Genomic DNA, 13,919 nt, shown 5'->3' with positions numbered 1-13,919 from the left:
GAGAACCGCTACTTGCCGCGTTGAACACGTTTCAAACAATTTCTTTGAAATTCAGAAGGTATCACAAACAAAAATCAGGCAGCAAAACGATATATGCAATTTTTACAGAAACTAGATTGCAATGCAAGTAGACTACATAAAAAGCAAGCAGAAGTTAAGAAGCGAGTGGGGCATGGCAGAAGCGTATAATAAAACAAACGGAGGAAATATTTCGAAAGAGAACTATAACTGAGGAGACAAAAAAGCAATGGAAGATTATTTGAATGGAATTGATAGTGTCTTGAAAAGACATTATACAAAAATTAAACTAGGTTAATGGAGACTATTGGAACTGAATCATGTGATGCAGATGGAATTAGATGGGAAATAAGCCACTGAAAGTATTCTATGATGACTGGCACATGGGCAGTAGCTGATGATACCTGTCATTCACGTGATTGCTAAAAGTAATCCGTTAAACTTCGATTACACGATAAATCAGTCTAATCTAAAGGCCGTAAATTCAACTGAATACCTAGAATTACAATTACGAAACAATTTAAATTGGAAAGAACAGATAGAAAATGTTGTGGGGAAGGCTAACCAGAGACTGCATTTTATAGGCAGGACACTTAGAAAAATCTAAAAGATCTATCAAAGAGATTGCCTACCCTACGCTTGTCCGCCCTCTTTTAGAATACTGCTGCGCAGTGTGGGATACTTCCTTACGAGATAGGATTGAAAGAACGGCAGCACGTTTTGTATTATCGCGAAGTATGGGAGACAGTGTCACAGAAATTATACAACATTTTGGGGTGGACATCATTAAAACGAAGGCGTTTTTCGTTGCAGGGGAATCTTCTCACGAAATTTGAGTAACTAACTTTCTGCTCCGAATGCGAAAATATTTTGTTGACACCAACCTAATTATGGAGAAACGATCACCATGATAAAATAAGGGAAATCAGAGCTCGCACCGAGACATATAGGTGTTCGTTTTTTCGGTGCGCTGTACGAGATTGAAATAATAGAGAATTATTCTGCAGGTGGTTCGATAATAACTCCGTCAGGAACTTAAATGTGATTTGCAGAGTATCCATGCGGGTGTAGATGAAGTAGATATGCTAAAAATTGAGAACTGGCAGTAGCAGCAAAAAGTTTCTGAAAAAGACAAATTCGTAAAAATCGAAGTGTTGGGAAGTGTCCCGTGCACAATACACAGTTCGCTCATACGAGGAGAGAATAGAAGCTTCTGAAATGTGGTGCTCCAGAAGAATGCTGGAGATTGGATGGACAGATGGAGTAGCTAGTGAGCAGGTGCTGAATAGAACTGGGGAGACAAGAAATTTGTGACACAACTTGACTAAAAGTAGGGATCGGCTGAGAGGACACATTGTCAGACATCAAGGATCTCCCTGTTTGCTAATGGAGGGAAGTGTCAGGGTTAAAACTGTCGAGGAATATCGAGGCTCGAATACAGCAGGCAGATCCAAGTGGATGTGGTTGTGCAGACGTTGCGAAGCAACTCAAATCCCTTGATACGGGCAAGTCTTCAGGTCCAGATTACCGATTAGGTTCCTTTCAGATTACGCTGATACAATAGCTCCCTACTTAGCAATCATATACAACCGCTCGCTCACCGATAGATCTGTACCTACAGATTGGAAAATTGCACAGGTCGCACCAGTGTTTAAGAAGGGTAGTAGGAGTAATCCATCGAACTACAGACCTGTATCATTGACGTCGGTTTGCAGTAGGGTTTTGGAGCATATACTGTATTCAAACATTATGAATCACCTCGAAGGGAACGATCTATTGATACGTAATCAGCACGGTTTCAGAAAACATCGTTCTTGTGCAACGCAGCTAGCTCTTTATTCGCACGAAGTAATGGCCGCTATCGACAGGGGATCTCAAGTTGATTCCGTATTTCTAGATTTCCGGAAAGCTTTTGACACCGTTCCTCATAAGCGACTTCCAATCGAGCTGCGGGCCTATGGGGTATCGTCTCAGTTGTGCGACTGGATTGGTGATTTCCTGTGAGGAAGGTCGCAGTTCGTAGTAATAGACGGCAAATCATCGAGTAAAACTGAAGTGATATCAGGTGTTCCCCAGGGAAGCGTCCTGGGACCTCTGCTGCTCCTGATCTATATAAATTACCTGGGTGACAATCTGAGCAGTTCTCTTAGGTTGTTCGCAGATGATGCTGTACTTTACCGTCTAGTAACGTCATTCGAAGACCAGTATCAGTTGCAAAGCGATTTAGAAAAGATTGCTGTATGGCAGTTGACGCTAAATAACGAAAAGTGTGAGGTGATCCACATGAGTTCCAAAAGAAATCCGCTGGAATTAGATTACTCAATAAGTAGTACAATTATCAAGGCTGTCAATTCAACTAAGTACCTGGGTGTTACGAACAACTTCAGTTGGAAAGACCACATAGATAATATTGTGGGGAAGGCGAGCCAAAGGTTGCGTTTCATTGGCAGGACACTTGGAAGATGCAACAAGTCCACTAAAGAGACAGCTTACACTACACTCGTTCGTCCTCTGTTAGAATATTGCTGCGCAGTGTGGGATCCTTACCAGGTGGGATTGAACGAGGACATCGAAAGGGTGCAAAAAAGGGCAGCTCGTTTCGTATTATCACGTAATAGGAGAGAGAGTGTGGCAGATATGATACGCGAGTTGGGATGGAAGTCATTAAAGCAAAGACGTTTTTCGTCACAGCGAGATCTATTTACGAAATTTCAGTCACCAATTTTCTCTTCCGAATGCGAAAATATTTTGTTGAGCCCAACCTACATAGGTAGGAATGATCATCAAAATAAAATAAGAGAAATCAGAGCTCGAACAGAAAGGTTTAGGTGTTCGTTTTTCCCGCGCGCTTTTCGGGAGTGGAATGGTAGAGAGATAGTATGATTGTGGTTTCGATGAACCCTCTGCCAAGCACTTAAATGTGAATTGCAGAGTAATTATTAGATGTAGAAGATGTAGATGTAGGTGAAGAGGCTTGCATGGAGAGCCGCATCACAGCAGTGTTCACACAGAAAACCATCGCAACAACAACAACAACAACAACAAAATATACTGCAAGAGGATTGGTTGGTTGGTTGGTTTGGGGAAGGAGACCAGACAGCGTGGTCATCGGTCTCATCGGATTAGGGAAGGATGGGGAAGGAAGGCGGCCGTGCCCTTTCAGAGGAACCATCCCGGCATTTACCTGGAGTGATTTAGGGAAATCACGGAAAACCTAAATCAGGATGGCTGGGCGCGGGATTGAACCGTCGTCCTTCCGAATGCGAGTCCAGTGTCTAACCACTGCGCCATCTCGCTCGGTACTGCAAGAGGAAATGCAACATATGCAGATATACGCATATGTTATTTTGTACACTAGTCAATATTAGTCTCACAACAGTAGATTTTGCTTGGAGCGACAGTGCTGCATTGAACTTTTTTCTAACCTGGTTGGTGCACTGGATGTGGGCCATGGGGAGTCACCGGAGTCGCGACCTCATTGGCCGGGCGCTGACGTGTCCTATCTCTCCGGCCAATCGGCGCGCGCCAAGTGGCAGCGGCTAATTGCAGGCGAGGCGAGCAACAGGCAGCGCCTTTCCCCCCAATTAGTGGCCAACAGGCACCAAGGGTCAAGGGGCGCCAGCACGTGGCCACTCTATTCCCGCAAGACTGGCCATTAAAAGTGCAGAACACCAGGAGCTTTTGACAGTGTTGACTCCAATACCCTCTTTTAAACTCTCAAGTTGGCAGGGGTAAAATACAGGGAGCGAAAAGCTATTTACAGTTTGTACAGAAACCAGATAGCAGTTATAAGAGTCGAGGGGCACAAAAGGGTAGCAGTGGTTGGGAAGGGAGTGAGACTGGGTTGTAGCCTCTCCTCGATGTTATTCAATCTGTATATTGAGGAAGCAGTGATGGAAACAAAAGAAAAATTTGGAGTAGGTATTAAAATCCGTGGAGAAGAAATAAAAACTTTGAGGTTCGCCGATGACATTGTAATTCTGTCGGAGATAGCAAAGGACTTGGAAGAGCAGTTGAATGGAATGGACAATGTCTTGAAAGGAGGGTATAAGATGAACATCAAGAAAACCAAAACGAGGATAATGGAATGAAGTCGAATTAAGTCAGGTGATTCTGAGGGAATTAGATTAGGAAACGAAACACTTAAAGTAGTAAAGGAGTTTTGCTATTTGGGGACCAAAATAACTGATGATGGTCGAAGTAGAGAGGATATAAAATGTAGACTGGCAATGGGAAGGAAAGCGTTTCTGAAGAAGAGAAATTTGTTAACATCGAGTATTGACTTAAGTGTCAGGAAGTCGTTTCTGAAAGTATTTGAATGTAGTGTAGCCATGTATGGAAGTGAAACGTGGATGATAAATAGTTTAGACAAGAAGAGAATAGAAGCTTTCGAAATGTGGTGCTACAGAAGAATGCTGAAGATTATATGGGTAGATCACATAACTAATGAGGAGGTATTGAATAGAATTGAGGAGAAGAGGAGTGACTAGAAGAAGGGATCGGTTGGTAGGACATGTTCTGAGGCATCAAGGGATCACCAATTTAGTATTGGAGGTCAGTGTGGAGGGTAAAAATCGTAGAGGGAGACCAAGAGATGAATACACTAAGCAGATTCAGATGGATGTAGGCTGCAGCAGGTACTGGGAGATGAAGAAGCTTGCACAGGATAGAGTAGCACGGAGAGCTGCACCAAACCAGTCTCAGGACTGAAGACCACAACAACAACAACCAGGAGGTACAGCGAAGAACGCCAGTCTACTTATGTGTGTATATAGTGGGAAGAATATCTTATTGAATTTATAACTGATCTGGGGGGTATGAAAGGTGCAAAATTCAGTTCTGTCTGTCACCAATAAGGGCTGCTGGGTACCAAGTCGGACTGAGTGTGATGTGAGACGACACGGACCCATCACTGTGTGCTCCTCCAGCTGTTTTCCAGTGTCCTCCAGCCATGTTATGGGACGAGTGGAGCCGCGACAGACTCTTCGCAGCCGGTGACCGTGTGTGGTTTGTGGCTGACTGGTCTGCGGGTCGTGCTGGACAGGGCGGCACCACAGCACCCTCTGCACAGGGCAGCAAGAGCAGTGTGTGGTCTGGCGTTATCTTGTAGGAAGTTAACTTCACAGAGATTTAGAAGGCAGCCCACAGCCACTGGCTTTAACACATCAGAAATGTAATGCGTTGGGGTAGTTGTGTTGGATTGTTTGTGGGAGGAGACCAGACAGCAAGGTCATCGGTCTCATCAGATTAGGGAAGGACTGGGAAGCTAGTCGGCCGTGCCCTTTCAAAGGAACCATTCCGGCGTTTGCCTGAAGCGATTTAGGGAAATCACAGAAAACCTAAATCAGGATGGCCGTACGCGGGGTTGAACCGTCGTCATCCCGAATGCGAGTCCAGTGTGTGCATTGCAGTCGTCCTCAGCCAACTTGCAGTCGTGCATTATCGTGTTGGAAGATGACTTCACAGAGACCTACAAGTTATGGCACATTCCTTGGTCTCTACACATCAGAAATTTTATGCGTGCTATCCAAATTTCGCCTACGCCAACCGCAAGCGATCATGTTGTGAAGATGTTGGCATCCCATACCGTCATGCCAGGTGCTGCGCCCGTATATCAATGAAGAATGCTATCTGCCAACGTTAGTTCTCGTTGGAGCCCCGACACAGGTATACACCCGTTGTGCTGCTGTATGCAGAGCTTGTTGGAGTCATCTGAAATGACTCTGTGGTGGCATTCCACTGTCGAGTGCTGTTGTTGGGTGTCACTCTCGGCACACCTGTCTCTGCTGCTGGCTGCCATGCTGACAGTCCCTGGTGCTCCAGACGTCGACGCACTGCCAGTGAGAATACTTGTCTTAGTGCAAACAAGCCCATTTCCTGACGCAGGGTGCATGACGTAGCTGCACAGACCTCCTCAGCCGAAAAAAAAAAAGTCTATCCTCTCGGGCGCTAGTCGTGTACAGCCGTTAAGATCCTGTATGGTGATGGGTATGCTCCCCTTAACCCATCCGTTCCATGCTGTCATCACAATTGTGGTAACTCAACCAGAGTGAGCAGCAATATGGCTGAATGGTAAACCAGAGTCTCGATATGTGACAATCCTGCCACTGTAAAATCCCTTCTGGTACTGGCAGGTGTTTGTCCTCGTTACATGAGGCATAGCACATTCTTCTCACAAACCAACAACATTCAAACCAGCGATGTGTCGGGCGACATATAAAACCAGCGGAAAAATACTGATATCTCAGCAGAAAGAAGGAGAATACGCTCCTGTTTAAAAGACTCTGAGTGAAAACTGTGGTACCAGCTACCCATCCTACCTTCTCAAAAAATTTTAGCATGCGAACAATTTGGCGCTATTTTAACGTGCAACTCACCTGTCGCTCCAATAAGCTGCCCTAATTGTCAATCGCTCACACCCCACTGTTCCGAAAGAACAGACACCATTGATGACCTGCAGCCGTCTACAACGAAATTAGAATTATATATTAATACCTTCAGCTGCTGACGGGCGTTGGTATATATCAACGGGGACAGTTGAAAATGTGTGTCTCGACCGGGATTCTAACCCGGGATCTCCTCCTTACATGGCAGACGCTCTATCCATCTTTTTTTATTTATTTATTTTTTTATCCATCTGAGCCACCGAGAGCACAGAGGATAGTGCGACTGCAGGGACTATTTCGCGCACGCCGCCCGCGAGACCCACATTCTCACCTTGTATGTCCTCACACTACATTCGTAGTGTCCCACCCCAACACACTCATCATTCGTGGAAGACATTCTTACCAAGTCCCGTAAGAGTTTGGGGAATATGTGTGCATCCGCACAGAAGAAGAAGGTCTGGCCGGTATTGGCAGAACTATATACAGGGTTATTACAAATGATTGAAGCGATTTCACAGCTCTACAATAACTTTATTATTTGAGATATTTTCACAATGCTTTGCACACACATACAAAAACTCAAAAAGTATTTTTAGGCATTCACAAATGTTCGATATGTGCCCCTTTAGTGATTCGGCAGACGAGGAGACTTGAAATCGCTATTTTTTTTAACTTTATTGTTATTTTAAACCTGTACAACAGGCAGGCTGTCAGCAGCACACTACGCTGCTCTTCAGCCACAGAATATACAAGGAGCAAAAACAGTGAGAAGACACATAAGTGACAGAACGGTGGGCAATAAAACAGGAAACATATAGAGACAAACATGGAGCCGTTCACACTCGTCGATAATCCACACTGCTAACTGATGAGACGACACACAAACACTGAAGATGACGATGGCACTGATGAACGATGGAGTGTGACGGTGAACACTGAGCACTAAACACGACGGCACACACGAAACACTGATGGCGGTGATCTCCGGCGCGCGAATGTCCACTTAGCGTGTGCGAGTCCGGGGACCTGCCAAGAAGGGAACAGGGGTGAGGTGGGGGAGAGGGGAGAGAAAGGATGCCAATGGCCGAGGAGACGGGGGCAGGAGGAGAGGGACAGGGGAGGGGAAGCCCGGGGGAGGAGGGGGGAGAAAAGGAGGAGGGGGGAAAAGGGAGAGAAGGGAGGGAGGGTGCCCAGAGGAGCAAGCACAGGAGGAGGGTGTGAGGATCAAAGTTGGTAGGAGGGGTAGATGGAGGGGAGGAGGGCATCATCAGGGAGGGGGAGCTGGCGGAAGCCACCGTGGGAGAGGGTAAGCAGGGTGGAGAGATGGAGACCGGGCGGGACGTGGGAATACAGGCGCGGCAGCTGGCGGGGGTGGGAGAGGATCGGGGAGACGAGCGGGTGAGGAGAATCGAGTTTACGGGAGGTGTACAGGATCCGTATCCTTTCAAGGAAAAGGAGGAGGTGGGGGAAGGGGATGAGCTCGTACAGAATCCACGTGGGGGAGGGGAGACGGATGCGATAGGCGAGGCGGAGAGCATGGCATTCAAGGATTTGGAGGGATTTGTAAAAGGTAGGGGGGGCGGAGATCCGGGCCGGATGGGCATAACAAAGGATAGGACGGATGAGGGATTTATACGTGTGGAGGATGGTGGAGGGGTCCAGACCCCACGTACAGCCGGACAGGAGCTTGAGGAGACTTGAAATAGCGATTTTTTTTAAACTTTATTGTTATTTTAAACCTGTACAACAGGCAGGCTGTCAGCAGCACACTACGCTGCTCTTCAGCCATAGAATATACAAGGAGCAAAAACAGTGGGAAGACACATAAGTGACAGAACGGTGGGCAATAAAACAGGAGACATATAGAGACAAACATGGAGCCGTTCACACTCGTCGATAACCCACACTGCTAACTTCGATATGTGCCCCTTTAGTGATTCGGCAGACATCAAGCCGATACTCAAGTTCCTCCCACACTCGGCGCAGCATGTCCCCATCAATGAGTTCGAAACGGTAAGGCTTCTGCTTTAGCCTTTTCCGTAAGATTTTCCAAACCGTCGGCTGTGGTACGTTTAGCTCCCTGCTTGCTTCATTCGTCGACTTCTGCGGGCTACGCGTGAAACTTGCCCGCACGCGTTCAACCGTTTCTTCGATCACTGCAGGCCGACCCGTTGATTTCCCCTTACAGAGGCATCCAGAAGCTTTAAACTGCGCATACCATTGCCGAATGGAGTTAGCAGTTGGTGGATCTTTGTTGAACTTCGTCCTGAAGTATCGTTGCACTGTTATGACTGACTGATGTGAGTGCATTCCAAGCACGACATACGCTTTCTCGGCTCCTGTCGCCATTTTGTCTCACTGCGCTCTCGAGCGCTCTGGCGGCAGAAACCTGAAGTGCGGCTTCAGCCGAACAAAACTTTATGAGTTTTTCTACGTATCTGTAGTGTGTCGTGACCATATGTCAATGAATGGAGCTACAGTGAATTTATGAAATCGCTTCAATCATTTGTAATAGCCCTGTACTTATATGGATATGGTGTCTGTTCTTTCGGACATGGTAAGAGTGTCTTCCACGAGTAATGAGTGTGTTGGGGTGGGACACTACGAATGTAGTGTGTGGACATATAAGGTGAGGATGTGGGTCTGGCGGGAGGCGTGCGCGAGATCATTCCTGCAGTCGCACTGTCCTCTGCGCCCTCGGTGGCTCAGATGGATAGAGCGTCTGCCATGTAAGCAGGAGATCCCGGGTTCGAGTCCCGGTCGAGACACACATTTTCACTTGTCCCCGTTGATATATATCAACGACCGTCAGCATCTGAAGATATTAATATAATTCTAAGAAATCCGTAGTTTATTGCTGATCTAAATTTCGACTATAACATAGTCATCATCAGTGCTATAATACAAAAACAGGTAGATTCAGAACAAGTAGCAGATATGTATATAACGCTGTTGTACGATTCCATGTAAGTAGGAACATAGCAGTAGCATAACATTACCAGAACAATCACACGGGAACCAACATGTCAGAGCATAAACTTGTCAGAAACGACACAGCCTCTACACGGCAGAAATAAAACAGACCATTAATTAGAACCAAAGCAAACTGCATGAGCCGGACGGAGTGGCCGAGCGGTTCTAGGCGCTACAGTCTGGAACCGCGCGACTGCTACGGTCGCAGGTTCGAATCCTGCCTCGGGCATGGATGTGTGTCATGTCCTTAGGTTAGTTAGGTTTAAGTAGTTCTAAGTTCTAGGCTACTGATGACCACAGAAGTTAAGTCCCATAGTGCTCAGAGCCATTTGAAGCATTTGTACCAAACTGCATGAATTGCGCATCATCGAAGACATGTAGTGCCCTCTGTTGGAGTGTAAATTCAAAAAGCCTTATTTTAATTTTATTGAAGACCGTAACCACTAAATGAATCTTAAAATACGGTATATACGCGATATGGAAATTAGATCTAGTGAATATAGAAATGCATAAGAAAATCAACACAATTTACATACAAAGAAAGTCGTAAAGGATATGTGGCTTTCCCTGTGTGATTGCACTGAGTCTTCTACGTCTACATCTACATCCATACTCCGCAAGCCACCTGACGGTGTGTGGCGGAGGGTACCCTAAGTACCTCTATCGGTTCTCCCTTCTATTCCAGTCTCGTATTGTTCGTGGAAAGAAAGATGGTCGGTATGCCTCTGTGTGGGCTCTAATCTCTCTGATTTTATCCTCATGGTCTCTTTGCGAGATATATGTAGGAGGGAGCAATATACTGCTTAACTCCGCGGTGAAGGTATGTTCTCGAAACTTTGACAAAAGCCCTTACCGAGTTACTGAGCGTCTCTCCTGCAGATTCTTCCACTGGAGTTCATCTATCATCTCCGTAACGCTTTCGCGATTACTAAATGATCCTATAACGAAGCGCGCTGCTCTCCGTTGAATCTTCTCTATCTCTTCTATCAACCCTATCTGGTACGAATCCCACACTGCTGAGCAGTATTCCAGCAGTGGGCGAACAAGCGTACTGTAACCTACTTCCTTTGTTTTCGGATTGCATTTCCTTAGGATTTTCCCAATGAATCTCAGTCTGGCATCTGCTTTACCGACGATCAACTTTACGTGATCATTCCATTTTAAATCACTCCCAATGCGTACTTCCAGATAATTTATGGAATTAACTGCTTCCAGTTGCTGACCTGCTATTTTGAAGCTAAATGATAAGGGATCTTTCTTTCCATCTATTCGCAGCACATTACATTTGTCTACATTGAGATTCAATTGCCATTCCCTGCACCATGTGTCAATTCGCTGCATATTCTCCTGCATTTCCGTACAATTTTCCATTGTTACAACCTCTCCGTATACCACAGCATCATCTGCAAAAAGCCTCAGTGAACTTCCGATGTTATCCACAAGGTCATTTATATATATTGTGAACAGCAACGGTCCTATGACACTCCCCTGCGGCACACCTGAAATCACTCTTACTTCGGAAGTCTTCTCTCCATTGAGAATGACATGCTGCGTGCTGCTATCTAGGAACTCTTCAATCCAATCCCACAATTGGCCTGATAGTCCATATGCTCTTACTTTGTTCATTAAACGACTGTGGGGAACCGTATCAAACTCTTTGCGGAAGTCAAGAAACACGGCATCTACGTGTGAACCCGTGTCTATGGCCCTCTGAGTCTCGTGGACGAATAGCGCGAGCTGGGTTTCACACGATCATCTTTTTCGAAACCCATGCTGATTCCTACAGAGTAGATTTCTAATCTGCAGAAAAGTCATTACACTCGAAAATAATACGTGTTACAAAATTCTACAACTGATCGACGTTAGAGCTATAGGCCTATAGTTCTGTTCGACGTCCCTTCTTGAAAACTGGGATGACCTGTGTCCTTTTCCAATCCTTTGGAACGCTACGCTCTTCTAGAGACCTACGGTACACCTCTGCAAGAAGGGGGCCAAGTTCCTTCGCGTACTCTGTGTAAAATCGAACTGGTATCCCATCAGGTCCTTTCCTCTTTCGAACGATTTTTATTGTTTCTCTGTCCCTCTGTCTATTTCGATATCTACCATTTTGTCGTCTGCGACCATCTAGAGAAGGAACTACAGTGCAGTACAGTCTTATAATGAGTCTAAAGGGTTAAAATCAACTTACGGAAGTCTTATGCAGCACATTTCATCAATATGTGCCATAAGTTATAAACAGATACTGTGGATAAAAGCCGAAAAATGTACCGTAAAATAAAACTACATGGGAGTCTTGCCGTAAGAGTCATGAGGCCGCCCTTTCTGCGATTATACTTTCGTGAGGTGATCTTCTGGAAGAGAGCAAGATATTTTGCCCTCACAGATCTTCTGGCGTCTACCTGCTTAATGAGCAGATGCTGGTACAAAAATTCCCACTTTTGGGAGCCTGTTGAAGAGCATCTTTTCAAATAGAGAAAGTGTCTCGACTGATAAGGGATTCATCCGATGTCTGCCGTCCCTTATACACGGCGTTTCCGTAACGGCGTGCAAAAATTCAACAGGACATGGAGGATGCTCCATTGAACAATTTCAGATAGGGACCCTGTGATCCGAGACGCCAGCTTTACGAGATAACAGCAATAAAACCACATTACTGTGTACTTTTTTTTATTTCCATTAGTTACAGTTAACTGCAAATACCTCATCGATACAATGAACGTACCATTTGTACAGTGTCTTACAAAATGTGCTGAAGCTGATGGCCATCAACCTCACTGCAAGCATGACATCGATGAACAAGACTCTGACACATCCTGACAAATATCCCTGGTGTGTTTCCAATCATATCACAGACAAAATGCTAAACATGGCTGAAGCAGCAACTGTCGAAAATCTTCACGGCAAATGACAATAGCCAAACAGTTGCAGGATAAAGGTTTATTGAAATCCTTGACCACCGTTTCGGTATATCTAAGTATACCTTCATCAGAAGCAAAAATATACTGAAATCACATCCTGCTGTGGAGGTGCATAAAAGAATCGTGTACATCTAGTCATTACTCTGCTGTTCACAGTAAAGTGACTGGCAGAGGGTTCAATGAACCACCTTCATTCAAGCTGTCTCTCTACCGTTCCACTCTCGAACGGCGCGCGGGAAAAACGAGCACTTAAATTTTTCCGTGCGTGCCCTGATTTCTCTTATTTTATCGTGATGATCATTTCTCCCTATGTAGGTGGGTGCCAACAGAATGTTTTCGCAATCGGAGGAGAAAACTGGTGATTGAAATTTCATGAGAAGAACCCGTCGCAACGAAAAACGCCTTTGTTTTAATGATTGCCCCTCCAATTCACGTATCATGTCTGTGACACTATCTACCCTATTTCGCGATAATACAAATCGAGCTGCCCTTCTTTGAACTTTTTCGATGTCATCCGTCAGTCCCACCTGATGCGGATCCCACACCGCACAGCAGTACTCCAGAATAGGGCGGACAAGCGTGGTGTACAAAAATGGTTCAAATGGCTCTGAGCACTATGGGACTTAACTTTGAGGGTCATTAGCCCCCTAGAACTTAGAACTGCTTAAGCCTAACTAACCTAAGGACATCACACACATCCATGTCCGAGGCAGGATTCGAACCTGCAACCGTAGCGGTCGCGCGGTTCCAGACTGTAGCGCCTAGAACAGCTCGGCCACTCCGGCCGGCAAGCGTGGTGTAAGCAGTCTCTTTAGTATACCTGTTGCACCTTTTAAGTGTTCTGACAATGAATCGCAGTCTTTGGTTTGCTCTACCCACAATATTATGTATGTGATCTTTCCAATTTAGGTTATTTGTAACTGTAATCCCTAAGTATTTAGTTGAATTTACAGCCTTCAGATGTGTGTGACTTATCGCGTAATCGAAATTTAGCTGATTTCTTTTAGTACTCATGTGAATAACTTCACACTTTTCCTTATTCAGGGTCAACTGCCACTTTTCGCACCAAACAGATACGTTATTTAAATCATTTTGCAAGTCGTTTTGATCATCTGATGACTTTATAAGACATTAAATGACAGCATCAACTGAAAAGAATCGAAGACGGCTACTCAGATTGTCTCCTATGTTGTTAATGTAGACCAGGAATTATAGAGGGCCTATAACACTTCCTTGGGGAACTCCGCATATTACGTCTGTTCTACGTCGTTAGTAGTTAAAATTAAAATATCACCTCCATCTGTACAGCATATTTATGACGCCTTTGGCACGATTGTTTTATTCACCTCCACTGCAGGATGAGATTTCAGTGTATTTTTGCTTCTGATAAAGGTATATTTAGATATACCTAAACTGTGGTCAAGGATTTCAGTAAATCTTTATCCTGCGAGCCGGCCGCGGTGGTCTAGCGGTTCTAGGCGCTCAGTCCGGAGGCGCGAGACTGCTACGGTCGCAGGTTCGAATCCTGCCTCGGGCATGGATGTGTGTGATGTCCTAAGGTTAGTTAGGTTTAAGCAGTTCTAAGTTCTAGGGGACTGATGACCATCGATGTTAAGTCCCATAG

The 13,919-nt window shown here is 45.3% G+C and overlaps 1 protein-coding gene and 1 non-coding gene across 2 annotated transcripts in view; both read left to right on the top strand.

Moving 5' to 3' along the window:
• Positions 1-13,919, top strand: part of LOC126108168 (voltage-gated potassium channel subunit beta-2-like) — a 666,110-nt gene that overhangs the window by 401,444 nt on the left and 250,747 nt on the right. The gene's annotated exons all lie outside the window — the stretch shown is intronic.
• Positions 9,098-9,172, top strand: Trnat-ugu (transfer RNA threonine (anticodon UGU)). Its single transcript has one exon. It is a non-coding gene; the product is annotated as a tRNA-Thr (tRNA).

This window comes from Schistocerca cancellata, chromosome 11 (assembly GCF_023864275.1).
Source record: "Schistocerca cancellata isolate TAMUIC-IGC-003103 chromosome 11, iqSchCanc2.1, whole genome shotgun sequence".
NCBI classification, from domain to species: domain Eukaryota; kingdom Metazoa; phylum Arthropoda; class Insecta; order Orthoptera; family Acrididae; genus Schistocerca; species Schistocerca cancellata.
Note: the sequence above shows the minus strand (reverse complement) of the source record. Positions and strands in the feature narration are given on the sequence as shown.